The 27,945-nt window shown below is 43.6% G+C and overlaps 2 long non-coding RNA genes across 3 annotated transcripts in view; one reads left to right on the forward strand and one right to left on the reverse strand.

Annotated features, from left to right (window-relative positions):
• Window positions 1-198: 198 nt before the first annotated feature.
• Window positions 199-26,759, forward strand: LOC128331424 (uncharacterized). 2 transcript variants are annotated; one of them, XR_008310291.1, is made up of 5 exons: window positions 199-1,324; window positions 1,452-1,732; window positions 1,877-1,958; window positions 3,625-3,830; window positions 25,275-26,759. It is a non-coding gene; the product is annotated as an uncharacterized LOC128331424 (long non-coding RNA). The 2 variants fall into 2 exon arrangements; XR_008310290.1 differs by lacking the exon at window positions 1,877-1,958.
• LOC128331426 (uncharacterized) overlaps window positions 6,251-27,945 on the reverse strand; it is a 75,656-nt gene continuing 53,961 nt past the window's right edge. The window contains exon 3 of the long non-coding RNA XR_008310294.1: window positions 6,251-7,561. This is a non-coding gene — a long non-coding RNA (uncharacterized LOC128331426). The remainder of the gene's footprint in view (window positions 7,562-27,945) is intronic.

The following is a 27,945-nucleotide window of genomic DNA, read 5'->3' on the forward strand; positions in this document are numbered from 1 at the left end:
GCCTTGAGGTTCCGTTCGGGATCGCTCCAGCAGTTTAACTACTGAAGGGGCCGCGCAGCCCCTTCGGAAGTTAGACAAAGCCTGGTGCTGCGTTGCGAACGCAGCACCAGTCGTAGCTCCTGAAGGGGCCGCGTGGAGCTAGCCCCTTCAGGAGCTAGCCAGCCAGGAGCGACTCTTCCCTGCCTTTGCAGGGAAGAGCCGCTCCTGGCTGGCACTGCGAACGCAGCGCCAGCCTTTGTTTAGCTCCTGAACGGGCTGCGCGGCCCCCGCTCGGGAGCTAAACTACCACCCCCGCGTCTGACGTGAGATACGGGGGAGGGTGTCGGGGCCGCTCTCACGGCTCCTGATTGGCCACCAGCCCGGGTTCTTTGAACCCGTTGTCCCAATGGTGCCTCCGTCCCTGAGGGTAGCCACTTGAAGGGTTTCCTCCACCTTTACCAGGGACTATAAATTGAATTCCTTCACCTCTGCTCAAGCAGCTTTAGGGAGGCAGATGCTCCAAGAGGTTCTTCCATAGTGAGCGGGGGTGCTTCCTCTGGTTGGGCTGAGGGCTGTGGTATGTCCCCACTCAAGAGATGCCCTTAGATTGCAGCAGCAGAGAAAGTAGCATTGGTTCACTTACTGTGAATGCTTATTCTTGCTGCTGCATCCATGGGTGTCTTGACCCAAGCTTTAGCACCCGCATCTACTTTGCAGGGACTCGGGGAGTTTTTCCTTTGTCTCTTACCAAAGCATTGTTCAGAAGAACAGAAATGTTGTTGCCTATCATTTATTTTTACTGTGCACCATTCATTCCCTAGGTTCCCCCTGCAGTATTGTTTTGGGGTTTGAAGAGTCTATTTTCTCTGTACACATTTATTTTTTCTTCAAAATACTCCTGGCCTTTTTAGCCTAAAAGAACTAGATGGGGCCATGCTCCTCTGGCTCTTAAATATTCTACTTAATTTGCATAGTCCTGCCTTTAGAGAGCCATGTGGAGAAGCATAACCTGGTCTTGTGGTAGCAAGCATGACCTGTCCCCTTAGCTAAGCAGGCTCTGCCCTGGCTGCATATGAATGGGAGACTAGAAGTGTGAGCACTGTAAACTATTCCCCTCAGGGGATGGAGCTGCTCTGGGAAGAGCATCTAGGCTTCAGGTTCCCTCCCTGGCAGCATCTCCAAGATAGGGCTGAGAGAGATTCCTGCCTGCAACCTTGGAGAAGCTGCTTCCAGTCTGTGAAGACAATACTGAGCTAGATAGACCAATGGTCTGACTCAGTATATGGCAGCTTCCTATGTTCCTATGAGATGCCCTTGGATGCAGCAGCAAGAAGAAGCCTTCACAGTAAGTGAACCAATGCTCTATTCATCATGAGCCCCATTGCCCTTTGAGATAATCTAGAGAGGTCCTCTAGTTTTAAATTGTTTTACTGCTTTAATTGTTATTTATTTTTTATTTTATGTTGTTGCAGAACCACCTAATGGCACAGCGCGGAAATAACTTGACTAGCAAGCCAGAAGTTGCCGGTTCGAATTCTCGCTGGTATGTTTCCCAGACGATGGGAAACACCTATATCGGGCAGCAGCAATATAGGAAGATGCTGAAAACCATCATCTCACACTGCGCGGGAGGAGGCAATGGAAAGCCCCTCCTGTATTCTACCAAAGACAACCACAGGGCTCTGTGGTCGCCAGGAGTTGACACCGATGCGATGGCACACTTTACCTATGTCGTTGCAGACCGTCCGGAGACGTAAGTTTGGGGCGATGTACAAATATAATAATAAATAAATAAACATGGTCAAGAAATGTTGGCTCTGTTCACCAGCCAGACAAAAATGTTTTACTCATCAAGCTATGTTCGTACATTACTTGTCAGGATTTTTTTGCTTGTCAGGCATCATTTTCCCTCATCACAGAAAAGTAGACTAGTGGATTTCCTGAGCCCTGGTCAAGTGCACCTCTTCAAAACATAAACGGTATTTAGAATCTTTTCCTGAGTCTGTATATATCAGATATATTCTATCCTAGTGAGATGTGAAGAGACTTTGAACATGGAGCAAAATGAAGTGGCATTAAAAGTATGAGATTTGGCAAGTAATGGCTGTGTATTGAAATATTGTGTGGCCAGCCATTTTGCTACTACTTTCCAAGGCTTGCTTTTTAAAAATGTTTTTTTGTCTTTATATTTGCTGGTGTCGTAGTCTAAGGATATTTCATCTTATGTATTTATTCATTGTTTGAACTCAGCACCTGCTTTGGAGGGCATAGCCAATTAGAGGCCACTCTTCTGTGATCAGTCAATTATAGCAACTGTTATGGGACATAGGAAGTGGTTTCAGGCCATACAGAACGTTTGCTGTTCCTTAATGCATTTTTAGCAGGATGTGGCTCTCTACAAGTCTCTAGCATTGCATCATGAATCATTTTCTAATAAAGGTGAAACATGTGTTAGGCTCCCTTTTGGCTGAAACTTGCAGTTACTTAATGACAAAGAGCCAGGATTAACTTCCATGGTTCAAAATCTGGAATCAGTGCCTCAAAATGATAGAACCGACAAGCTGTGGTTTTCTGATGGTGACCTCAGTAAGAATGCTCTTTAAATGATGCTTGACTAACAAGCAGGAGGTTGCCGGTTCGAATACCCGCTGGTACTATATTAGGCAGCCACAATATAGGAAGATGCTGAAAGGCATAATCTCATACTGCATGGGAGGAGGCAATGGTAAGCCCCTCCTATATTCTACCAAAGACAACCACAGGGCTCTGTGGTCGCTAGGAGTCGAAATCGACTTGACAGCATACTTTATATTGAAAATGCCACATCAAAACTTGTTGATTTTTTTCTTAAGAATGTATTTGTGAAGCGGAGCTACCAGAAATCTAGTATCCTGCTTAGAGATCTTTATTAAAACTGCCTCCCCCCGCCCCCATGAATGAAAGTAACTTTTTGACATGTTTGGACTGGATTTTGTTACAAAAACACTTGCAGAAGACAAACTGTATATGGGAAACTGGCCTTGTGATGTTTGAAAGCAAACATTACAGATCCTGTTTGGATGCGTATAAATTAACAGTGGAACAGCAGTCAACAGGGTGTATGTTTCTTTCTTCCCATGAGGCAAGCTCAGCTTCCTCCTACCTTTGCTAGATAAAATGCAGAAGTACATATCCAGCACTTCCCGCTCGGATTCTTTCATTGATCTTCTTGCCATTGCTCCCCACCACACACACACACACACACACACACACACACACACACCACTCCGCCGTGCATTTTAAGGACTGTCTCCTTAAAAAAAAATTCAAAGTGCTTCTTAAATGTTTATTAAATTAAATTAAACATTCATTTATTGCCTTGAAAAACATACTAATGCATACTAATATAGTTGCAAAACCTTTCCAGAGATGGTAGGTGGGGGGAGGTTCCCTGATGACACTACAGGTATCATCCAGTCAGGACTGTGCACAGCCAGCTTCTGCTGAAAACTCAAGAAAACTGTGCTTTCGAGTGGCTTCAAATTTTTGTTCTATTATGTATGTATGTAGTTCTAAGGGTTAGTATTTTTATCTGAAAAACTAAAATAGTATTGTGTTCAAGTTCTTATTTGCTGCTTCTTTTCTTCCATCACTTGCTTTTTTCAGGAATTCCAGTTAGAACAATATTAATAGAATGTACTTCAAGTGCTATTCCAAAAAGGTGTTGATGCATTTCTAACTGAACGAGTTCTAATATGGAAGAGCTAGGATCACCTCCCTGTGGGAAAGTCAGAAGAACTGGATCCTTGGCAGTAGGCATTTCCTGACAAAAGAAGATGGCCCCACTGACACTTTCCAGAAGGCAATTTATGGTAAGCAAGATTTTGCTCAATCCTTTCAGCACTTGAGTAACTGAAAACCTATCTCGGAAGAGCTATTATTTCTCATTTCTAGTTGCAGGGTGCATGCAGTGCAGGAGTGGTAATAGCAGACCTTTCATTCCTTAGCGACCACAAATGTTGAAAATGTTTGAAAATTTGCCCCCTGGCCCCACCTCCCCCGTGTCTGACATCAGACGCAGGGGGCTGGCTAGCCACACCCCCGTGTCTAATGTCAGACATGGAGGTTTGGTCTCCCTCCCAAACGGGCTTTTTTTTGCCCCATTTGGGAGATTAGCCTGCGCTGCATTGGGCAGCGTGGGCTAGAGTGACTCTCCCTGCCTTGGCAGGGAGAGCCGTTGGGGCAGCACGGGCCGATCTCCCTCTTAAATGGAGCTGCACAGCCCTGTTTATGAAGCAGATCAACTGGCCCCGCTGCATTGATAGCGAGACCAGGAGTGGCCCTCCATGCTTTTAAGGCAGGGTCACTCCAGACACGCTGCCAATGCAGCGCGGGCTGATTTCGGTTGCCAACAGGGCTATGTGGCCCATTTGGGACCAAAATACCTCCCCCTGAGTCTGATGTCAGATGCGGGGGGCATGTCTGGGGCCGTGCTCACGGCCCGATTGGTGGCGGCCTGTGTTCTTTGAACCCATCCGCCCCTGTTGGGGCCGGTTCGGGGGTTCTACAGTTAAAAAATTTTTTAGCTTACTGCCAGGTTCAGTGGCCTTGGGGGGTCTCCGGCAGTTCCCCGCCCCCTCGGTCTTCTATGGGCCTTTTTGGGCCATTTCATCTCTTTCTGAACTGGTGGTGGCCATTTTGGAGGCCGCTGCATGTGTGCCTTGGTCATTTGTGTGGCCAGGTCATGATGTGGCCGCACAAATGGCCCATGCACATATGTGGCAGCCACCAAAATGGCCACCGCCACCTTAGAAAGATCCAGAACGGCCCGAAAACACCTGGGGGGAGGCCAGCGGGGATGGGGAAACCTCCAGACACACACACCCTGCGGCTGCCAGCAACATCTCGAGGCCTTGGAGGTGGTAAGTCTACCATTTTTTAAACAGCAAAACCAAAAACCGAACTGGGAAATCCAGTTTTGTGCACATCCTTACTGCTTTTAAGACTGGATTTTTGTCATTAATTTCAGATGAGCTTACTGGCTTTTTACTGAGTTATTTTTGGATATTCTGCTGCCAAATTTAATTCACAAACCTTGTGTCTCATAGCAGTTCTATAAATTATAGTAGGACTATGGTGGAGTCTATGGTTTATGTGTTGGAATTCAAGATGCTGGTTTAGAAGTGCTGCTGACAGTAAGGATGCCAGCAGACCTATTAATGCAGGAACTGATTGATTTAAAATTATCTTACTTATTTGATTTACTCCCAACTAATGTTTCCAGTGTGATTGGTTTTAGTTATTCCAGTTACATGAAACAGTTATGATGGTGGCACTTTTACAATGATCTTGTTCTTCTGGTTGCGCAGAGTTGTTTTGTGTGTATATTTGCTCCATTGTGTACCCCAAAGATTGTCGCATTTACACCTCCACAATGTGAGGTTGTAATGAACCAGCTGAAGCCTGAAACAAGATCTTCAGTAGCATCTTTTAGTCCAGTTCACTAGCCCATTTTCTAGCTTTCATATCAGATGTTACAACCTTTATCAGCCTTGGACCCTGCACAATTTGCTGGTTGCCTTCCTAGAGCTCTGCTTAATTCCTGTCCTGCTGGTTTCATTCACTGGACATTGTCTGCTTCCAGCCTTCTGTCTAACATGCTGTTTATGGGTCTTGCTACTTGTACCATGAGCTTTTTCACCTGAAAAGAGTTGAGCTGGGACAGATGATCTGATGCAACGTTGACTGATGCAGACGTTCTGATGCAACCTTGACCTTGCTGACTAAACAGGTCTTGATCTGGTCAGTAGCTGTCATTCTGATGAAGCCTGCACACTTCCAAGAGACTGTGGGGATGCAATGGGAGCCCCCATGCAACTCCCCCTTTTCCCCTGCACAAGAGCAATTAGACTTCTGAGCCCTGCTTGCTTGCACTCCAGAAAGATCCTGCAAGATCAGAAACATGTCACTGAGGGTCAATAGCATATTTCCGATCTTGCAGAGCCTTCCAGAGCTCAAACTGTGTTCAGAAATCTAATGACTCTTGTGCAGCAGTGCGAATGCAGAGGGAAAGAGAGAGTTGCATGAGTGCTCCCATTGTGTCTCAGCAGTCCCTTGAAACGCACACAGCTTGTTCGGATGTCAACCAAGGTTTGTATGGGTGATCATCTGGGAATCCCATATATGCTGCCTTTGATTTCCATGATGGAAGAAAGGAGGTATATAAAAACAATACTAAATATTCACAAACCCTTTCAGGCCTCATTATAAAGAAGAGACATATAAATAATAATCCTGCTAATCCTGTTTTATTGTAAGGAAAAGGTAATACAGTTCCCTCCAGTAAATGCCTCACACACTCCTTTCATGTCTTAGTATGGTTGATCTGTGTTCTCTTTCCACTGGCTCAGATTCACAAAGATGAAAAGTCTCTTGCACTTCATAGCTTGATAGTCACTTTCATGCATAATAGAAAATACCTTTGTGACTCAATAGAAGGTTGATTTTTATTATGATGCCAGTGTTGTCGTAGTGACGGATTCATTCTTTCTTGGATCTTCTTCTTCAGATAATAGTTGGTAGTGAGGTTGATTAAACAAAAAAGATAGTTTACAGGATTCCTTGGCAATTTGAAGGCCATGTTTGAACTTTAGGCAGGTGGAAGATTTCTCAGTTTGTCTCAGGCTGGTGTTTATTCCATTCCTTTCTCCTTCTCTTCTGTTCTTAATCTGAAGCCAGTCATAGAGAAAGGAAGGATAGCTTTCTAACGGGTCTTGCTGTAGGCAGCACGCCTATTGTATTTTCTTGGTATGACTTGTTTCAAGGCACTTTGCACATCTGAGGATATTATGGAGGAGCGTCGGTCTTTTCTCCTTAGACGTTCGGCTTCCCCAGACACTTTTCTGTAGATGCCATCTACATAGGAGTGCAACATGCCCCAAGCATCTCTGGTCATTCGGATTTTGTGAGCTGGCAGCTTTGCTGGCAACTTGCTGCTAACCCTAAGAGTGCGCTTCTGTTTCTGACAGCTGTGCACATATCTTATACGTTTCTTTCGGTCTGTACGCTTTCTCCGTCTGGTCTGGAACCTGCGCAGTGGTCTTCTGCGCAGTGGTCTTCTGCGCAATGGTCTCCTGCGCAGTGGTCTCCTGCGCACTGACTTCCGTGTAGCAGCAGCCATTGTTTCATACACTAAGATTGCTTGCTTGCCTGCCTGCTTGCCTGCCCGCCTGCAATTGCCTATGCCATCATTCTAGCTGTACTCTTATATAATGTTGGGTATTCAAATGAACAGCCAGCTCTGTGCCTAGTGATTGGCTGACTAGAACAAAGACCAAGCTAAGTGCCTCATAATATCTTACTATGACGTGTGCTGAAATTAAGGAAATCATAACAAGTGCCGTGCTGTTTAGTAAAATGACTGACGTCTCACCATGAGATTTTGAGTCGTTTGTAGCTGGAAAATCAGCCTGCTGCCACCTCTTGAGGAAATATTCAGCCCTCACTCTGAGCCCTCAAGCATCTCGGTGTAGCTGTGTTGTCTTGGCACAACAATCCTTCCATCTTCATGTGGGAATGATAAATAACCGCCAAGGATTTATTCCTGTTTGAAATAAATGTAACACTTAGCTCCTTTACACAAAACTACATAAAACACATCTTTAAACCAGTAACAGTTCCACCCCAACACTGACCTTAACTCTCCCTGACCCTGCTTCCCATTCAATGTATGAAATCCTCACTGCCCAATCATTACAGTGCTTTTGCTGCCTCTACTACATTCAGTACAAAACTTCCAGTATAACTTTATCCCCTACATAAATACAAACCAATATTGAAATTCTAGAATAAGAAAGACTCCCATTTTGTCACAATGACTGGGTCAATTAAGGTGATTAAAAAAAACAAAAATAAAGTATTGCTGTTGAGTTGTCAAATAAGAGTTTTCATCATCTTGGGGTCATTTAACCATCCACGGTATTTTATTTACTTTGTTCCCCCCACCCCCAATTCACTTTCTTTGACAACTCCAAATCAATCAATTTGGTGTTAATTCCTATACCCCAATAGTATAACTTGTTCTACCTCATAATCTATGAATTCTCCTACAATAAAATAGTTGAATGTTTTAAGGTGTCTCAGCCCACCTTCCCTAGTTTTATGTAATATGTGTGGATGTGTTTGCGGATTTTGTTAAATTGATTTGGAGTTGTCAAAGAAAGTGAATTGGGGGTGGGGGGAACAAAGTAAATAAAATACCGTGGATGGTTAAATGACCCCAAGATGATGAAAACTCTTATTTGACAACACAACAGCAATACTTTATATTGATGCAGTAGCTAAGGAAGAGATCACTATTTATTGTTATTTTAATCACATCTCTAGGAGGCTTTTATTTGAAGCAAAAAGTACAAAATAGGATCTTAGGGGGAAAACCCACTGCCATAGGCATTAACACTGGTGGCCATTGCAGATGCAAGACACCATCTCTGTACACTTGTACCCCTGTATGGTAAACAATCCTTGATGCAATTTCATAGGTTTACATTAATTGGAATTATGGCCGAATTGTTGGAGATGGAGTTCCAGTGCATCGACCTTTTGCACCAACTATCCTAATGACCACTAGGGGCATAGGGAGTAGAGCTAGTTATAGTTAGTGAGGCTCTCCTTACCTGTCACTGCTTGCCTCTACTCTATGACCCCTGCCTTGACTCCTCAGGTACTTCCTGTAGTGAGTCAGTCCTCTTTCCTCCTAGGGAAGGGGACTTGGAAACTTAATAGCTGTTTCCCCTTCCGGCTGTCCTGCCAACTCTTTGACCTTGGGAAGCAGTACCAACCAACCTTAGAATCTCACCTTGCTCCTTTGTAATGCCAGGTCAGTCCAGAACAAATCAGAAACCATCCATGACTTGATTCTGGATGAAGGTGCCAACCTGGCATGTATTACAGAGACCTGGCTGGGGAAGGCTGGGGGCCCAGTGTGGTCCCAGCTTCTCCCTCCAAGGTACTCTGTTGAGGAGCGGGTGAGGGACAGTGGGTGGGAAGGTGGAGTGGCTGTGGTCTATAAGAATAACCTTTCCCTTACCAGGATCCCTGTTAAAGTGTCGGACCATATCAAATGTGTGTACTTAAGTTTGGGGACACGGGATAAACCGGGACTTCTGTTGGTGTACTGATTGCCCTGCTGCTCAACAGAGTCCCTAACTGAGCTGACAGACTTGGTCTCAGGTTTGGTATTGGAGTCCCCCAGGCTTGTGGTGCTGGGGGACTTCAATATTTACTTTGGGACCAATTTGTCCAGGGTAGCTCAGGAGTTCATAGCAGCCATGACAACTATGGGCCTATCTCAAGTGGTCTCGGGGCTGACGCACATTGCTGGTCACAAGCTTGATTTGGTTTTTCACTCTGATCAGGGTGGTGTTCTGTGGGTGGGGAATCCTGTGATTTCCCCATTGTCATGGACAGACCACCATCTGGTTAGGGTTGGACTCACAATCACTTTCCACCATCACAGGGGCGAAGGACCTATTAGGATGGTCCGCCCGAGAAGGTTATTGGATCCAATAGGATTTCAAGAAGCCTTGGAATGATTTTGTGTTGACTCTGCCAGTGATCCTGTTGATTCCTGGTGGAGAATTGGAACAGCAAACTCATGGGGCAGTAGACATGATTGCTCCTAAGCGTCCTCTCAGACCCGCTTCAAAACTGGCCCCTTGGTATATGGAAGAACTACAGGGGCTGAAGCAGCAAGGTTGACTGGAACCCAAGTGGAGAAAGACTCGGCTTGAATCCGACAGTTTGCAACATAGAGCTCGTTTTATATGCTCAGGCAATACGTACAGCAAAGAAGCGATTCCTTTGCTCATATTGCATCCGCAAGTTCACGTCGGGCGGAGTTGTTCAGGGTTGTGAGAGGGCTAGTATGTGCCCCTCCTCCCTTGAATCAGAATCTGGAACCATCGATTACCCACTGTGATGTGTTTAACGAATTCTTTGTGGAAAAAAATCTCTCGTATTCGGGCCAACTTAGACTCCATTTCCACAATTACTTCAGTGTCTGATGAGAAGGTGTCTAGCAACTCCTCTTATGTGATTAGGCTGGATCAGTTCCAGTTTGTGACTCCTGAGGATGTGGCCAAGCTGATTGGAACGGTGCAGCCTACCACCTGTTCTCTTGGCCCTTGTCCGACATGGCTTATACTATCTGGCAGGGCGGTTGTTGTAGAAGGCCTGGTAGAGATTATAAATGTGTCTTTGAGGGAAGGTAGGATGCTTCCTTGTCTTAAGTAGGCTTCTGAAGAAGCCTACTTTGGATCCCTCGGAGTTGAGCAACTACAGGCCTTTCTCCAACCTTCCGTGGCTGGGCAAGGTAATTGAGAGGGTGATGGCCTCCCAGCTCCATACAGTCTTGGAGGAAACTGATTATCTTGACCCATTTCAAACTGGCTTTCGGGCTGGCTATGGGGTGGAGACTGCCTTGGTTGGCCTGATGGATGATCTCCAATTGGGAATTGATAGAGGAAGTGCGACTCTGTTGATCCTTTTGGACCTCTTGGCAGCTTTTGATACTATCGACTACAGTATCCTTCTGGAGCATCTGAGGGGGAGTGGGAGACACTGCTTTGCAGTGGTTCCACTCCTACCTCTTGGGCAGGTTCCAGATTGTGTCCCTTGGAGACTGCTCTTCTTCAAAATCTGAACTTTCGTATGGTGTGCCTCACGGCTGCATATTGTCTCCAATGTTGTTTAACATCTACATGAAACCACTGGGAGAGATCATCAGGAGATTTGGTGCAGGGTGCTATCAGTATGCTGATGACACCCGAATCTATTTCTCCATAGCAGCAGCATCAGGGGAGTGCATAACCTCCCTCAATGCTTTCCTGGATTGGATGAGGGATAACAAACTGAGACTGAATCCAGATAAGACAGAGGTACTGATTGTGCCAGGTTGAAACTTGAGAGACAATTTTTATCTGCCTGTTCTGGATGGGGTCACACTTCCTTAGAAGGAACAGGTATGCAGTCTAGGTGTGCTTCTGGATCCGAGCCTCTCCCTGGTCTCCTAGGTTGAGGCAGTGGCCAGAAGTGCCTTCTATCAGCTTCGGCTGATAGAACAGCTGCGTCCGTTTCTTGAGATGAATGACTTCAAAACAGTGGTACATCTGCTGATAATCTCCCGACTGGATTACTGCAGTGCGCTCTATGTGGGACTTCCCTTGTATGTAGTCCAGAAACCACAGTTGGTCCAGAATGTGGCAGCCAGGCTGGTCTCTGGGTCATCTCAGAGAGACCATATTACTCCCGTATTAAAGGAGCTGCACTGGCTGCTGATATGTTTCTGAGCAAAATACAAGGTGTTGGTAATAACCTATAAGGCCCTAAACAGCTTGGGCTGTGGGTATTTAAGAAAACGTCTTCTTTGTCATGAACCCCACTGCCCATTGAGATCATCAGGAGAGGTCTGTCTGCGCTTGCCTCTGGCTCGTCTGGTGGCTACTCAGGGATGGGCCTTTGCTGCTGCCCCGAGGCTTTGGAATGTGCTCCCTAGTGAAATAAGAGCCTCCCCATCTCTGACAGCTTTTTAAAAGTCTTTAAAGATGCATCTGTTCACCTAGGCTTTTAATTAATATGTTTTAATGGTTTTAATACTGTTTTAAAATATTGTTTTAAAAATTTTAAATTGTTGTAATGTTTTGAACTTTTTGTTTTTGTTTTAACCAATGTTTTTCTTTTTCTGTTTTTATTTCGTTGTAAAAAAAACCCCCTGCTAACTGGGCAAAGAGGCACCTTTTACCGTGGTGATTCTCTTTATTTAGCAGTGGGAGAGTAATTGACCCTATCCACCCCCTGCACAGTGCCTCCAGTGACTGTTGCTGGTGTCTATCTTATGTTTCTTTTTAGAATGTGAGCCCTTTGGGGACAGGGTTCCATCTTATTTGTTTGTTATTTCTCTGTGTAAACCGCCCTGAGCCATTTTTGGAAGGGCGGTATAGAAATTGAATTATTATTATTATTAATAATAACAACCACCACCACCCAGAGACACAAGTTTTGAGCGGTATAAAAATATGTTAATTAAAGAGAGAGAGAGAGAGAGAGAGAGAGAGAGAGAGGGTGGAAACATTTATCTCTCTCCCTACCTATTCATTATGTAGCTGATAGATAGGATAGGTCTTTCCTGTCCCAAATGTATTTCACTAATAAGCCTATTTAGTTTAGGCTCTACAGTGATCTCCATGCGTGCTACTTAAATAGCAGCAACAACTAAACTCTGCACTCTGTAACTGGAGTGGTAGCTTCCTTGATGCTTTGCTAAATAATCACAAACACAAACCCAAATAAAACTTTTAATATGGCTTAATTGGATCTATTTGATCCTTATATCAAATTCACGAGTTTTTATTTTACAAGCGTAGAAAGGTTAAACATCATGGGGAATTGAACTCTGTTGCATACAGGGGATCCACCAATTCCCAGAGTAGTCAGACCTCCCATCATCAACACCTCTCACTTCTCTGGACTAATTTGAATTTATCCACCCCATTCCAGTCCATCATAAGCCCAAGATATCTGTTTAGGACATCTACTAGTTATGTTGAAAAGAAGAAATAGAGCTGAGTGTCATCAGCATTTTAATGATGTCTCCCCCCAATCTCACATTAGGCCCACCTCTTCCATTCTTCCCTATGCATCTTTCTTCTCTTCTGCAGTGCTGCCAAATTTCTTGATGATACTCCCCAGGGACAGTGTTAAAAAAACAAGCAAAAAGGCCACCATTTGTAAACAAACATGCAGCAACCACACTGGGAAAGAAAGATCTCCTGGTTTTAAGTATAACGTATCTGCTAACATATCCCTATTTTCCCATTCAGGTCAATGGGAAAATAGGGACATGTTGGCAAGTATGGCATAAAACTGTTGGGACAATACAAGGAAATGGTTTACTGTCTGTTAGTCAAACAACTATACAGGTAGTCCTCGTCACCCATGGTTTTGGCAACCATGGTTTTACGTATCCATGGATGGGTCATAGAGACCCAGTTTCTTTATCCACCGTGTGAAAATAGGATAAAATGCACCTATTTATGGTTGCAGGGTGGCCAGAAATGACTTCTGGTGACACTTCCAGCTGCCATTTTAGAGACTGGAGCCATTTTGAGGCTCTTTCTTCTAAAAACCCAAACCTTTTTGCTGAAAATTCGGCTGATTTGGGGTTTGAGCGGACATTTCTGGAGCCCTAGAGAGCAAGGTACTGTGCAATTCTTCTCTTATTTCCCCGCCCTCCCCACTTTTATGGCATTTTAGGCTTTTGGGGGGGTGGCCTAACTCCCCAGTCTCCATAGAGTTAAGGTTTTGTTATTCTCAGTTTCCGTATTCGCACCTATACAATCAACTGGTTTTTTAAAAGGATTCTAGCAGTTTTCACGGGCCATACACAAAAGAGATTCCCACTTCTACTAATACTGCTACTACAAATATTTATATACAACTTTTCAACAAACGTTATCAGTGCAGTTTGGATAGATAGATAGATAGATAGATAGATAGATAGATAGATAGATAGATAGATAGATAGATAGATAGATAGATATGGCCCCCTGTCCCAAAAGGACTCGCAATCTAAAATAAACATAAAGTAGACATCAGCAACAGCCATTGGAGGAATGATATGCTGGGGTTGGATAGGGCTAATTGCTCTCCCCCTGCTAAATATAAGAGAACCACCACTTTAAAAGGTGCCTTTTTGCTCAGCAGGGGAATCAGATCCTTCTCCCTTAGACCAATACTTACACTTCTACCTTAGACCAGTACTTGCTCATATTCTTAAAAAGTGCAAATTTTCACTGCTGCACAGCTCTTACTGAATTGTATTGTGAAAATTATTGTGAAAGTTATGAATGCATATTATTTAACAAGTTCCAATACAGGTTACACACTGTAATTAGGACTATAATATTTCCTAAGATCAGACAGTAGATTGTAGCTACCTTTTAGTTCTGTGATATCTGTTGTGATTGAAATTGTGTTTGCAGCATAAGGAAAAAAATAGAAAAAATTGTGTTTGCAGCATGTGATACAAAGCTAGAAGAATAAGGTTGACATTTGTCTAGGACTTCGTTGGGATAAAAAAGTTCCAGGATTTACACCTGGATACACCTGGTTGAGATAGTGAGAATTTGCATTTGACTTAAATATACTTATCTGAACAAGCTTTGATAGGTAGAATTGAGCTATATACCCTAATCTAAATCAGATGCAACTCAGTGGAATTAGAAATTTTAGCTGCCAATTCATTTAACTTGCCTTGGAACAAAGAACTGAGTTAGATTTATAAAAGCTCAAATTAATTATCTGGCCCATCCACCGTTCATGCAAATCTAGTATGGTCTCCACCTCTTCAGCAAAAGATTTTTGATTCTACTTTTTGCCTGTATTTTCTATACCTTTACCACCAGAAATATTGGATCAATGCTAATCCTATAATGATCTCCCGCTCTAATATGCCTCACTCCTTCTGGGCATTCTTAAAAAGGTAACAGCCTTTTCTCACCCCCACCTCCCACCCACACTTTATTTACAGAACAGCCTTTGGTGCCAGCCAAAGTAGAAGCAGCACCAGAGGCCTGCCAGTGGCCAGGGGAGCAGAATTGGCCACATAGCAGGGCCAGTGCCAGAATGGAGGCATGACCGTGAAGAGCACATATTGGGCCAGTGAAGCCAACACCAGAGGCCTCCAATGGAGGTGCAGTGGCATGGTCCGTCCCTGAAGATTTCCCATTGTGGGCACCGTGGTTGGGAACAGCAGCCATTACCCTGCCAGAGGGGCAGAGCAGCTGGTGGCCTGTGACAACAATGTGGGCAGTGGTGACCTGGAGTGGCAGCAGTGAGTCTCTTTATACTTTGAATGTAAAGGGGTGTGTGCTTTCTGATAAGCATATCAGAAATATGTTTCATTGCAAGCTAATAGAAAGGAATTATATTGGAGTTTGGACTCCTGGCAGGGTCCTCTCCTATTGGTTTTTACTGCTGGTATTTACTGCTGGAATTGCTGCTGGTAATACTGAAATGTGTATTAACAGCCCAATATGCTTAACTGATTAATCCGACTGCTCAAGCCTAGCATTTTCTTTTTAACATGCCTCAAAAGAGATTTTGGTCAGTGATACGTTTGAGAAGAGGAGTAAATGTTTAAGACACTGAGGGATATGACAAAATCAAGGAAGGCTAAAATTTGACCTTCCTGTTGTTTCCAAAGTAACTGATAAAGAAGAGAAAAGTTAGGAATATTTTCTGCATTATGAAAAACAAAAAGTGTGGGGGAAGGGGAGATGGCAGTAATCCATTTTATAAATAATCTTTTCCAGGTTACCTTTATGGATAATTGGTACTGAGGCTCAACCCGATCACTATTCAAATCTATTTTTCTTATGCATTCTCTGTACAGCACAAACATGTAAATCTTTTTCAGCATCTTAATCTGTATTCAGATAAGAACCAAAAGACTGATTGCAGTGTGATGAATCAATTCCCATGATGAGGCATAAGCTTGCGGGTGCCTGAGTTTCATCATTGTCTGAAATGTAACATCAGATTATGGAGTAACATCTAGATTTTAACCCATACATTTTTAAGTCAAGTAATTCCAATCCACTTTAATAAAAATCACATATATCATCACTGCCTCAAAACTTTGAATGTAAAAACTCCTAGAACAGCTGCTTTGTACATCACATTATATTGTAGTTATTGTCAGAAGAAGAGAGCACAGAGCTCATTTCAATCAGCTTGAAAGCCAGAAGTATTATATCTGCTGTGGTTATTCATTGATGAGGCTGAGGCACTCTGTCTTTGCTGTGAGGTCGTCTTCTCTTTGGCTAGTCTGCTCCGGCAATACTTTCTCTAAAGTCATGCTTCCCATTGCTTCCGTTTTGCTATATTCGAACTACATTTGCCTATCTTCTTGTCTAAGGTGCCAGCAGGCTCAAACCAAGGGACCAGGCAGTGGGAACCATCTTCCTTTCTCCTTGTGTCACCAAGTCACCGTACAAGGGAAAAGATTGACTGGCCTGATTTTTACTGCAGCACAGCACCCACTCCATACACCCAAGGTAGTCCAAGATAGCTCAGGCAGCCTGGGGAGCCAGTAGGGCCATGATTGCCCCCTCTCTCCCATTTTTAGACTATTGAATACATTTTTGTAGCTTTTCCTACCACGGGCTAATTAATTGGCTAACCAAGGCGACCAATGGCATCTTTTAAAGTGGTGATTCTCTTATGTTTCTATGTCATGTTTCTTTTTAAATTGGGAGCCCTTCGGGGACAGGGAACCATCTTATTTATTTATTAGCTAGTAAAAGAACCTACCGGTTTAAGACCAGAGTTAAGGCTATCTCATTTTGACTCATGTTCCTTAAAGCTAGAAAACTGGAACCTAAGGCCCATGCCTTAAATGTGCCATGTGATCAGTAATGAATGATATTGCACAATGTCACCAATTGTGCTCACTTACAACTTGCCCTCACTACCCTAAACTAGCCCACTATTTAATGAGTTTAACTACTCTGTCCCAGAGAAGGGCCTTCTATCTCGCATGCTTTAATGCACTACCATCGGCTCTATTGGAGGGTAAATATCACAAAATCCCTATTACTAACAGGATATATCCTTGTGGCCAAGGTGATGAGACTGTGACGCATGTCCTTTTATGTTGTTCATTTTATAGGGATATTCGTATCTTTCTTATCTCCCCCTCTTCTATTAAATATCCTGGTTAGAATGGATGATGGATATGCATCCTTTTTACTAGCTGATTGTTGTGTTCCCATAACGTTGTGTGTGGCCAAATTCTATGTGGCCACATGTAAGATTAGGTCTGAGCTGGTTTGAGTTAGCGGTATTATGAAGACCCTGACATCATATTTTGCATTACTTGTATTATATTTACTGTGATTTGTATCGTCTTCTTTTGTGTCATTGGGTCAGTGTCTGTAATAAAGTATCTGTCTGTCTGTCTTTCTACAACTTGCCCTCCATGCATCCACACTTTCCCTTGGTCTTTGAGACCCAGCTCAAGATGGGGAGCATGGAGTGCCTGTCACCAACAAAGTTACCACATGTCTATGTAGATGCATGGAGGGCAAGTTGTACGCGAGCACAATTTGTGACACTGCACAGCATCATTAATGATCATGTGGCATGTCTGTTATGGCATCAGCAACCTGGGAATTATGGGATAAGTTGAGTTTTGTGAATAGGCAGTAAATAAACTTCACTAATATCTCAGTGTTGTTTATAAAATAGATATAATTAAAGTGGCTCACTCCATAGAAGCCTATGTGCAGTTTTCCTATCAGCATTCTGACAGTAGGAAATTAAGACTGCTGGAGATGGGCAGTACAGGATTGCACAGCATGCTTCAAATCTTGTGCAGGATTACTCGGAAGTAAGCCATTATGAAGAGAGAGGGACTTGAGCTAATATATCCTGTATCTTTTCACTTCCATATAACTCATTATTTGTGGATGTTTGTGTGGGTGTTTGGGCTGTGTGTGTACATGTGTGTAGATGTGTGTTTTCACATGCGCATGTATGTGCATGTGTACATGTTTCTCTGTTTATGCAGGTGTTTGTTTTTCTGTGAATATGTGTATGTTTCTGTCTGTGTGCCTTATAATGGTAGAACTTTTTTTGGTGCATTTTCAAATTCACTCTGTACATACACAGCCAAACCTTTACTTCTTCTCCCCAACATTGCTCTAACTACCCACCTGGCTTTCCTTACCTGTTCATTCAATGTCACCTCCTTCCCCCTTCCCTGAAAATTCATATTCCATAACTAATGGCATAGACATCCCAACTTATAATAGAATCCACTAGCTGTCTCCTCAAGCCAATGCCAGAGCACTGGCAAACATGTTCACATTCTGGATTCACTGTCAAACCGATTTCTCCAGGACTTGCTAGCCATAGGCTTTAATGAGGCAGAAAAACCTTAACAACATTTGAACTGCTGCTTGAAACTTCACCAAACCACTAAAAGGCACCCGTCCCAGATGAGACTGAACAGAGTACAACAATCATTTTAACCAATTGTGGAAGAAATATTCATTCATTCATTTACGTATTTACGTATTTAACATATTTTTATTCCATGCAAAAAACAAGTCTCTGGGCAGTTTACAACAACACAATAAAAACAACAAATAAAAAGGTCAAAACATTAGAACAATCTAAAATTTAAAAAAACTTCAAAACTATTAAAAATAATCAAACTATTAAAACAGTATCTAATTAAAAGCCTGGGTGAACAAATGTGTCTTGACTGACATTTTAAAAGTTGTAAGAGATAGGGTGGTTTTCCCCCCTTATTTCAGCTGGGAGCATGTTCCAAAGCCTCGAGGCAGCAATGGAGAAGGCCCGTCCCTGAGTAGCCACCAGACGAACTGATGGCAACTGCAAATGAACCTCTCCTGATGATCTCAATGGGCGGTGCGGTTCATAGCACAGAAGACATTTTCTTAAATACCCAGGGCCCAAGCTGTTAACGGCTTTATAGGCTATAACCAAGACCTTGTATTTTGCCAGGAAACCTATCGGCAGCCAGTGTAGATCTTTTAAAATAGGAGTGATATGGTCTCTCCGAGATGACCCAGAGACCAACCTGGTTGCCGCATTCTGGACCAACTGCAGTTTCCGGACTACATACAAAGGCAGCCCCACATGGAGCACGTTGCATTTGTCAAGTCTGGAGGTGACCAGCAGATGTACTACTGTTCTGTGGTCATTTATCTCAAGAAACAGACACAGCTGGCCGGGGCGGATCCAGGGTGGGGCAGCCAGGGCACGTGCCCTAGGCGCCACTTGAGGAGGGGTGCAATTGCCATGCCCCACCACACCACCACCAAAAAATGTTTTCCAAAAAAAATTTTTTTTTTACACAAAAAAAATTTTTTTAACAAGAAGCCAGCGGGCGGTGGCGCCACCAGGCAGGCCTGCTGACGCTGTCTCTGGGCGCCCCCTATCCCACACCACCCCTCACCCCATGCTCCTCACTCACTCAGTGAGGCAGCGGGCAGGCACTCCCATTGGCGGGTAAGAGAGCGTGCACCCCCGCTGATTGGGCGGCGGGCTGCCCTCCCCCCACACTGCCGGTCATCAGCTGCACATGCAACACACATGCCTGTAGCACGACCACGTGCATCGGGAGGGACTAGCAGTAGCAGGCAGCGAGTTGCAACTGCTGCTGCTGGGTGTTAGCGTGCTGCATGTATACTCCGTCCTTCATCATCTCTGTGCTGCAGCTGACTGGTTGACTCACTCGTTCATTCCTGCCCCCCGTTGCCCACCACCACACTGCCTGCCCTGCCTGCTGCTGGCTGCGCCTGCATCCTCATCAGCATTCAGCATTGCAAACTGAGCAAGGAAAGAAGTAAGTGCAGATCTTCTGGCCATCTTCCTCCTCCATTCTGCTCAGAAGCCCGGGACTTGAGGGAGGGGTGGATTTCCGGGCAGGTCGAGTGCAGCAGCAAGGAATCTCCTTTCCCCTGTTGCAAACATATTTTCCATGCCTGCTTCTTTTGCTCGTTTCCCCTGCTTTAGCCTAAGAATAAATACGAGGTTGGAGGAGAGGTGAGGTTGGAGGCATTTGTCATGGCTCAGACTTCTGACTCAGAAGAGTCAGAGCAGGAACAGGAGGATTTGCCTGCTAGTGAGGGCTTAGAGGCACAGCAGCAGGAGCTGGCAGGGAAACCAGACTCTGGAGCTGAGGATTCGCAACAGCTGCCAGACATGATTTCTGATGAGGAGGAGCCTGGGATTTCACCTGTCTTGAGAAGACGGCTCAAGAGGGAGGCTTAGTGGAAGTGAGGCGCAGGCACAGGAGATCACTAGAGAGGAAGCCGAAGTGCTGACTTAGGGAAGCCTGATTGGCTGCTGGTTCTCTTGAGCCATATATATTTGGCAGTCTCTCAGTTACTCAGGTGCTGTTTGCAACTTTCGCTGTTCCACAGACAGTGTGCTATTGAATTCCAAAACTTTGTCCAAGTTCCAGTTTGCCTTGTTTATGCTTTCCTGCTTTGTTCTGTTAATTCCTTGCTTCTGTTGTCCTTCGCTATTTTCATTCCTTGCTCTGTGTTTTCCTTTCACTTATTACTCAGTTATTGTTAGAGGTGGGGTGGTACCTAGTTCAGTTCAGGGGACTTAATTCATTTACTGTTTTTCTTTGTGAGCCTTTTATTTTTCACTCATGTAGTTCCGCTGCCGCTTTCTGTTAACTCGCCGGGGAGTGCTGAAGGGGGTTGTAAATCCTGTTGGGTTAGCCAAGCTAACAGATTTATGACAGCATTGGAAGACCAAGCAGGATGGGACAGAGACCTGCTGCCGGGGCGGGGCAGAGTGGGGGGGGCAACAGATCCTGCTCTGAGCAGATCTTTACTTGGACTAAAGTCTTGAAGGAGAGAGCTTTCTTCCCTTTAAAAATCTTGTTTATTCCAGCTCTCTTTGGATTTCCCCCCCGAAGGCGTTTCTTTCTCTGGAAGCTCCTCCTCTTCCGCCTTCCACCCCACAACACACACGTTACATTCGTTAAAACAACAACAACCTCTTTCCCACATGTATCCCCTCTGTCTCCCATACCCCTGCTTTCCCCCCTCTTCCCTTTTAAAATGGAAGCCCTCTCCCTGCCTGCCTCCCTCAGGGTCCCTCTTGCTTCCTCTTGCTCTGGGTTGCCAGCTGCTTTCTTTACCACCACCTCTTCCTCCTCAGCAAGAACCTCCTCACATAAGAGATAAGGAAAGAGGCGCTAATTCTAGCAGCCCCGTCTCCCACCAATGTCACACCTTTACACCAGGGGACTCGAGCTTGCTCATCTGTTGCTTGAAATTCCGGGACTTGAGCACTTTCCCAAGTTCTGGACCCTGCAAGAATAACTTTTTTGGGTATGCATCTTGCTCCCCATTTCTGGACCTCTTACTCCCACCCTCTTTCTCCATTCCCTCCCCCCACCTTTCCTCAAACTGTTCAGAGATGAAATTAGCTCCAGTCCATCCTCTGGAGGACTCTGTTTGGATGCATTTCAATGAAACATTACGGGAGGGAAAGGAAAGTTTTATATGCCTGCACGAGCTTGAGCCTTGAAGGGAGGGAGGCTTGTCCTGGTGACAAATGTTTTTCCTCTCTATTCCTCCACGTTGCTTCTCAGTTCCTGGCATTTCTCTCCAAACCGTTATAGTTTTGTGTCCTAATTGGTACTGATAATGCTTTTCCTGTCTCCAACTGTTGCTGCTGGAGAAGCGAAAGGAGAAGAGAATTACTGTTGTTCTTTCATCATCGTCACCATTATAATTTATTACAGAAGATACCCACTTGCAGAATCAAAGTAGGGAAAGAGAGGGAATTTGCCAGAAGGGAGTTTTGGAAATGTAGTTTGCTCCCATCCAGGGTCCCCAAGAGGTGTAATGGGGAGAGGGAGACCCTGGCTGAGACAGAGATGAGAAGTGATGGAGAAAGAGCTTTGGGGGTGGGGGAGAGGAAGAGGAAAGTGTCAAGGAAGAGAAAGACCAGTGGAGTTTGGGTCCTGCTCTGGTTAAAGTGCCACTGCCTCCTCCTGCTGCTCACATATTATTAGAACGGGCAGGGCAGCTAACTGTGTTAAGTGGGATTTGCTTCCCAAAGAGTCTTGTGTGGTGGCACCTTGGAAACGGCTGCATTTAGGGGTTCAGCCCTAAACAGTTTGGACCCTGGGTATTTAAGGGAACGCCTTCTTCGGCATGAACCCCACCGCCCACTGAGATCTGCTGGAGAGGTCCGTCTGCAGCTGCCACCGGCTCGTCTGGTGGCCACTCAGGGACGGGCCTTCTCCGCTGCTGCCCCGAGGCCTTGGAATGCACTCCCTAGTGAAATAAGAGCCTCCCCATCTCTGACAGCTTTTAAAAAGTCTTTAAAAACACATCTCTTCACCCAGGCTTTTAATTAATGTTGTTTTAATGGTTTTAATGCTGGTTTAAAATATTGTTGTAATGTGTGTCTCCCCCCACCCCATTTTTGTCTTAACGAATGTTTTACTTTGTTTTTATTCTGTTGTAAACCACCCAGAGACGTAAGTTTTGGGCAGTATAAAAACGTTTTAATAAATAAATAAAATAATATATTGATTGTGGCATAAGCTTTTGTGCAGCAGTACAACCTGAAAGCAGAGGTGCAACCAGAAAATGGCTGCATCACACCGAGGAAGGAAGAGAGCAAAAACTTGAAAATTAGGCAGTTTTGAAAAAGAGCTGATGGATAAACATTTCTTATACTCATTGGACACAATCCCGCAAAAGTTAGTCATAATGGGATTTTTATAATCCCATTGTTTTGTTCTCAGTGGCACAGCCCGAGTCTAAGCATGTTTACTTGGAAGTAAGCCCTATTGAATTTACATAGTTTAAGGTATGCACACATAGGATTGCTGTCTAAAGCTGCAATCCTATGCATGCTTACTTTGGAGTAAGCCCTCTTGAACTTAATGGGACTTACTTTTGAGTAAACAATTTTGTATCAGTGAAAGCAAGGAAGTGCAGTTATAATTTCCATGTAGTGCCATAATTGGTTAATTAAAAGGTTTGTTAATTAATGGGCTTGACTTGTATTTTTGAGCTGATATGGTAAAGTTTGGACAGGGGCGCAATTTCAATGCTTGCCCTAGGCGCTATTTCCCCTAGATACACCTCTGACAGCTGGTGTATCAGCTGAAACTGATAAAAGGCACCTCTGGCCACTGCCTCAACCTGGGGCACCAGGGAGAGGTTTGTGTCCAGAAGCACCCCCAGACTGCATACCTGTTCCTTCTGGGGAAGTGTGACCCCATCCAGAACTGGCAGATCAAAATCATCTCTTGAGTTCTGACCCCACACAATAAGTATCTCCATCTTATCTGGATTCAGTCACAGTTTGTCATCTCTTATCCAGCCTATCACTGCCTCCAGGCAGGCATTTAGGGAGGTTGTGCCTTCTCTTGATGATATTGACATGGAGAAAAAGATTTGTGTGTCATCAGCATACTGATAACACCCTGCACCAAATCTCTTGATGATCTCCCCCAAAGGTTTCATGTAGATGTTAAATAACATTAGAGACAATACGGAGACCTGAAGGACACCAAACAAAGTTCAGATTTTGAAGAACAGTCCCTGAGGGACACCACCTGGAATCTGCCCGTGAGGTAGGAGTGGAACTACTGCAAAGCAGGGCCTCCCATCCCCAACCCCCTCAGATGCTCCAGAAGAATACTATGGTCAATAGTATCAAAAGCCACTAAGAGGTCCAAAGGACCAACAGAGTCACACTTCCTCTGTCAATTCCCAATTGGAGATCATCCATCAGGCCAACGAAGGCAGTCTCCACCCCATAGCCCACCCGAAAACCAGTCTGAAACGGGTCTAGATAATCAGTTTCATCCAAGACTTCTTGGAGTTGGGAGGCCACCACCCTCTCAGTTTCCTTGCCCAACCATGGAAGGTTGAAGACAGACCTATAGTTGCTTAACTCTGCGAGATCGAATGCAGGCTTCTTCAAAAGAGGTCTAATAATTGCCTCCTTAAGATAAGGCGGCATCCTGCTCTCCCTCAGAGAAGCATTTGTGATCTCTACTAGCCTTCTACAACAACTTCCCTGCCAGATAGAATAAGCCATGTCGGGAAAGGGTCAAGAGAACAGGTGGTAGATCACACTGCTCCAAGCAGCTTGTCCACATCTTCACAATTCACAAACTGGAACTGATCCTGCCTGACCACATAAGAGGAGTCACTGGACACCTCCGATGCAAATATATGATACAGTTGTCTAAAAGATTGGACAAAAAAAGGACCAATGTGTCAATTTTTGGCATTTTTTAATTTGTTGTACTTGTGGCAATTTTTATCAGATCATTTTGCAATTAGGAACATTTGCAGACCTTGTCCAGTAGATCACGCATGCCAAGTTTCAAGTTATTAGCCAACAAATATAATATTTATAAACAATAAAATTTTGACGTTTATAATGGCGGAACCTTTTTTGCTACTCACGTTAACTAAAGGGGCACTTCTGTGCCCCCTTAATTATTTATTTTTCTATGTAAAACTGCTTTGAGAACTTTGTTTCAGCAACATATAACTATTCATAGTAGTAGAATATAGGACATTGCAGTGGTTTGATTTCTCTAATGGTCCTAGTCCAGCATTCTTATTGATTTGTGCTTTTATGGTTTTGTTTTTTAATTATATTATTTTTTAAATTTGCGAGCCTCCCTGAGACTGTAATGAAGGGCATTTTAAACATTTTTTAAAATAAATAAAAATATACAAGAAGTCTCCTCGGATTGGCTCCCCAGGCTGGGCAATTTGCCCGTTGAAGAAGATGCTAAATAGACACGTGCCTTGCCTCTCTTCACTCTGCTTCCCTCCTCCTTGTCTGCCTGCTCTGGAATTCTGACCACTAGCCCAGCTTCAACCATGTCCTTTGACCCTCCCATGTCTTGACAACTTGCTCTATACTTGACCCTAGCTACACTCTTGCCAACTGGTCTTGCTATATCCTTGCCAGTTGGCTTTCATGCTAATCAAGCAATCAATCTTTATTACGGTCACAGACCAGCATAAGGCTTTCATGCTTACAAGGAAATATGGCAAGACCAGCCACTGGCTAAAGATGAATTTATTTGGCCAAACTCTTTTTCTTAACAGCTGTGTGGATTATGTATTCTCCCTCTGATATTAGCCTTAAAATAATTATTTTATATCAGATCTCACCGCAGGATTGTAGTCCACCTCCGAACTATAACCATCCAGGTTGTGTAGTCCAGTGATTCTCAACGTTGGGTCACCAGATGTTATTGGACTTCAACTCCCATAATCCCCACCCTCAGTGGCCTTTGGTTGGGGACTATGGGAGTTGAAGTTCAATAAAATCTGAGGACCCAACGTTGAGAATCCCTGGTGTAGTCCAATCTGGATGCTCACCTGACTCTGAACCATCCCCATTAGCTAGCATACTGACGTTTATCCATATTTCTCTTATAATTCCAGTTCTCAAGTGATAATGTTGTGCATTATTGGCAAGGATTTGTTCTGCTTCTCAAATGAAAAGCAGGTTACTGCCTTTATTAGTTTCTCTGATGATTTATCATAAACTTCTTCCTGTGTCCAGTTTTCTATCATTTGCTGTTGGTGAAGTGCTGAGTTTAAAGATATACTCCTTAAGCTTGTCAAAGTGCCAAAGAAATGTCTCACTTTCATTTGCTAATCTGTATGTATATACAATATTTGCTCAGCTTTCTCCATTAATTATAGTGGAAGGTCCTCCATCTTTCAAGTGAATTGGGGAAGAACATGAAGAGCAGCTTCATGTGTGCACTGGAACTTCTGCACTGGAACCCCTTGGAACAATTCCAAGGGATCGTTGGATCAGGATGTTTGACCAAAAACCAGCAATCCCTTCAAGTTATGCTAACTTTGTGACTTTTTCATGCAACCTTCTTGATGAAAACTGTGGAACTCACCTGAAAATCAACATAGTTGATCAACATAGAACCTGCCTGAAAATCAACATTTATTTATTTATTTATTTACTTACATCTCTATACCACCCAAAACTTGCGTCTCATTTGACATTGAACTGACAGGACTGAAACCAAAATTCACCCAATGAGTTTAGTGGCATGATTTCATAGTTTTGCCTTATTTACAAACATAATAGGGAGTCCATTTATGGTTTTTTATGTAATGCGGATGCAGTTGAGAATATAAAATGCACGAGCAGCATAAAAATGTGGCTGCTGTATTATAATCTGATTTTGTATACAACATGAATGTATGGAGATCTTCTTTTGTAGAGAATTCTAAATCAAAGAAAGTAGGGAGATCAAAAGAACTAGGCTCAAAACAGAGTGGCAGGCAAGGCTGTGTAAATAAAGTGACTGGCTAATTGTATTCCCTCATGAACCCAGTCCAAATGGACCAGACGAGTTGAGTGCATAAATAGAGCACATGTGCCACAGTTTGAAAATCTCTGGGAATACCGAGCTGCCTTGTGCCACCCCTGATGGAGCTGAAATTGTAGTGAACAGAATGCTGGAACCATGTTGTATTATCAAAGGACATGGAACCACTTATTCCAACTAAACACTTAGTGCTGTCATGCTGGTGTGACAGAAAATGGCACTAAAGCACAGACGAGTGGCTATTTTAGTCTGGATAAATACACTAGTTTGTCGTGCCCTGTCCTTAGGTCTATACAAGTGTTGGAATATTTGTAAATATAAAAAAATGAGACCTCCCTACTTTGCTTATTTATGCTTCCCTTCAGTATGGGGCGGTTCCCCCCAAATAATCTGATACTATATACTAGGTGTACTGTCAGATGCATATGGCCCCAATTATCTATTGTGATGGTTCTGAAGATAACTTTATGTAAAAGGTAGTTTACAAGTTGTTTGCAAGCTTTGGTCAATAAGACCATGTCTTCAGAATATACAGTATTTTAGAATGCTGGATATGCAGAGATGTAGAATTTAAATGTTTCCATTCTTAATTTTTCCCATTACTTTATTTGTCTGTGGAACATTTTTCATTTCTAAAAATGAATAATTTCATAAAATGCATTAGTGACAATGAATGGATGTCAATGCAATTTTAGGCAATTTCAAACTTGTATTAATGCTTTGCAGTGATCATCCCTAGTCCGTGAGATACATATTTTATTGAGTTGTAAACAAGAAGTAATGGAGGTTTGTTTTTGTTTTTTAAACCCCTAAATATATAGTAAATTTAAAATAATATGCCAATTTGGATCACAATTTATTAAGGACTTCAAAATTATTCTTTTTTAAAATGCAGATGGGGGGGGGGGGGATTGCATGGGAATGTTTTTCCTGAAATTGTTTCAGAAATTGTTCCAATGCAAAGTTTTCTAGAACACCCACATCTCTAATATGCATTTACCACTAAACATATATTCTAAAATATATGTAATGTTCTGTCCTGAAGTAAGATGGATTGAAATCCTTCCTTTAAAAGCTTCACTGAATAATTGCTCATTGGTATATCTTCCCCTGGCTGTCCCTTCCCCACTGCCCTCAGAGAAACTTAACTATTACTACATTTTCAAGTAACAGGAGAACTCCAAGTTATTTGTGTTACATAAGCAAGGAAATTCACAGGCTTTGGTTGGTTTGCACCACATTGTAACTGATCTGTGAATCTTTCCATCACCACAGAACTACTGTCTGAGGAGAGAATGACAACCTACCTGCCATAGACCACACAGGTCAGACCACGCAAGACACAGAGGAGGAAGGAACTAGGGCACATTGAATCAGATTTAAACACATTTTTAAAGGCAAGGGGAGCTCAGTTGTTGGAGGAGAAGGGGCAGGGAAATGACTGGGATGAAGAACTTTAAAAGCTTGATCCCGGCGCTTCACATGAGCACCCCAACCCAGGCTGGGCTGCCCTATTCTGGGTTGGACTGCTTGTGAGAACAGCCTTAAGGCTATTTTTTAAACATGCAGCCAAATACAAAATGTTCAGTTCTTAAAAAAAAAAAAAGCAGTGCAGTTCTAAAGAAACATTTGTGCAGTTCAAAAATTCAAGTCATAAAGAAATTGTTAGATGATGTAAAATGTGACTGATGACAGTAAGAAAAGTGAGTAGTCCAGGCTCTTCTAGAACTCAGACCCTGATCAAGTGCACCCACTTCTCCTCCTCCTGACAAAGACGCTTACTGCTAGGGGTGTGCACAAATTGATTTTTTTCATTTCAATTTGTACCCGAATTGAAACACCCCTGATTTGTTTGGGGTCTGAATCTGACCCCTCCCCTGAATCACCCCTGATTCGATTTGTACCCAAATTTTCTGAATACGAATCGATTCAGATTTTTTAAAGGGTCATGGGCCAAAGGGTGGGTGTAGTGCCCAATGAATGGAAGCTACCACCCAAATTTTAAAGAAATTGGGCAAAGG

This window comes from Hemicordylus capensis, chromosome 6, assembly GCF_027244095.1.
Source record: "Hemicordylus capensis ecotype Gifberg chromosome 6, rHemCap1.1.pri, whole genome shotgun sequence".
Lineage (NCBI taxonomy): Eukaryota > Metazoa > Chordata > Lepidosauria > Squamata > Cordylidae > Hemicordylus > Hemicordylus capensis.